Source organism: Cupressus sempervirens, chromosome 8 (assembly GCF_028749045.1).
Source record: "Cupressus sempervirens isolate cs-2001-9-10 chromosome 8, ASM2874904v1, whole genome shotgun sequence".
NCBI lineage: Eukaryota > Viridiplantae > Streptophyta > Pinopsida > Cupressales > Cupressaceae > Cupressus > Cupressus sempervirens.
In genome coordinates this window covers 609,552,049-609,554,287 of record NC_143125.1, presented here as the reverse complement: position 1 = coordinate 609,554,287, position 2,239 = coordinate 609,552,049, and the positions used below count along the sequence as shown (strand labels likewise).

The 2,239-nt window shown below is 35.0% G+C and overlaps 1 pseudogene; it reads right to left on the bottom strand.

Moving 5' to 3' along the window:
• Positions 1–526: 526 nt before the first annotated feature.
• On the bottom strand, positions 527–1,877 carry LOC149543897 (serine/threonine-protein kinase PEPKR2 pseudogene; annotated as a pseudogene).
• Between the last annotated feature and the right edge of the window lie 362 nt (positions 1,878–2,239).

Below are 2,239 nucleotides of genomic sequence, written 5' to 3'. Positions count from 1 at the left end.
CATGTGTTCTACATAGACTTTTATTTTTCTGTAAGCATCCCTTGACAATCCTTTACCATTCTTGTATCATTCTTCATAAAAATATATATATAATTCTTCCATTTACAATTTGAATGTTGTCGATACATATACAATATAAAAAAAACACCACCTTAGGGTGCAGTATAAGCTTCTGGTGAGACCAAATTTATTCCACAAAAACATAAAAGGACTCAAATATCAACTATGGAATATGCTGAGTCTAATCAGTACAATTCAGCATTCAACATGCTGTACAAAGAGGAAATCTTGAATAAATAGAGCTCTGTCCAAGGAAAGGATAGGCATCCATGTTGAATCTGTTCTTTTTATGTTTGGATATTTTCATCTGTGAAATCGTAGCACATAGAACATCCACAAGATCCATATTTGTTTCTTGTTTTCTACAGTCTTTCTCTGAAAGAGATAAAAGAGCATGATCAACTGCATCAACAAGTGAGGAGTGTAAATTCTTGCATATACACTTCTCTTTTGTCCCTTGCTTTCTCTATGCCTTGTATGGAAACATCAAATTTGACTCCTTAAAGAGCTCCATATTAGATTTTGTGTGATACAAGATCCAAGGATGGACTGTAAAAGAAAGAGAAAAGTGCATAAGAAAAACCTTAGAATGACTATATAAATTTATACCAAAAATGTGAAGCTAGAAAATATACATACTCAAGGCTTCCTCTGGAGAAATCCTCTTCTCAACATCCCTTGAAAGCATCCTAGAAAGAAAATACTTGGCAGGCTCAGAAATAGATTTCCACTTATCAGTGAAGAAATTTAATTGCACATTTTTCACTACCTCAACGATTGTATCTATAGAATCCCCACAAAATGGTAAAGTACCAATCAAGAGCCCATGGAGGATGACACCAGTAGCCCATACATCCACCTTTTCTGTATATTTCCCTACCAAAACTTTAGGGGCTACATATGCGGGACTGCCAGCCAAACCTGATAAATTTTGACCTACACTCAATACAAAGAAGAGTTGTAATTTATAACAATCTTGATATTTAGAATTAATTTAAAGAGTTTGGATTTCATAAAACGAATAGAACTCTATTGATATAAATATTGACAATAGTCTTTTAACTATGAAAAAGTAAAGAACTCTACTAATTTGAAAGTGTGAATGGCATACCATTTGCCACATGCACCGACATGCCAAAATCACATAACTTCATCTGTCCATCACTGGATAAAATAATATTTTGGGGCTTAATGTCCCTGTGAACAACTCCCATTTCATGGCAGTGTTGAATTACATCAAGTAGTTGTCTGATCAATTGTGTTGCTTCCCTCTCTGAATAACATCTCTTTTTCACAAAATCAGCAAGGCCTCCCCCAGAGAAAATCTCCATTACAAGATGCAAAGAATCTGCATCTTCGTACACAGAATGAAGTGTTACAATGTTGGGATGACCCGAGAGGTGTTGCATAATCTCCACTTCTTTGTATACATTTTGTGGACAATCTTTGGGCATAGTCTTGCATGCCATCATTTCTTGTGTGACTCTGTTCTTGCACAGCTTTACAACTCCGTATTTTCCTCTACCCAAAATTGGACCAATGTAATAATCAAATTCAATTTTATGATCCCTAATGATTTGAGTGGTTTCCTCTATGCAACCAAATTTTCTCTTTATGCCTCTTGGAGTTGTATCCTTCAAGCAGATACCTCTTCTTGGAGTAGAAACAATAACAACAGGTGGTTGGTGATATTGTGGAGAGTTCAAATGTTTAAGTGAGAAAAGGGAGGCAGAGGATGAGATTGATGCACCATCATCACATGAGCAAATCACATGGTCTGATTCAATGTTTGTTCTCCTCTTCTTTACAGGAGTCATCTTTGCTTGGACCTCGGATTGCCTGCCAGAAATCACAAAAATGATGATGAATTTCAATTTGTAAAAGAAAGTTGATCCAATTATTTTGGATGTTACAAACACAGCCTAATTCATCTGTATCAATAAATTTAAGAGTAACGAAAACTTCCTAAAACAATCCAACAATGTATACACAATCGTATCTAAATCATTCTATCTCAAATGATAGTGCAGTAATCACAACCTCCTGTGGATACCATTAGAATGCGTCAATGGTTAAGAAAACTAGTCCCCTTCAAATATCATAGCCTTAATTTTAGTCTTATTGAATGTTAGAAACACACAGACCAAATTATTTGTAACAATATATTCAGAAATTGTGA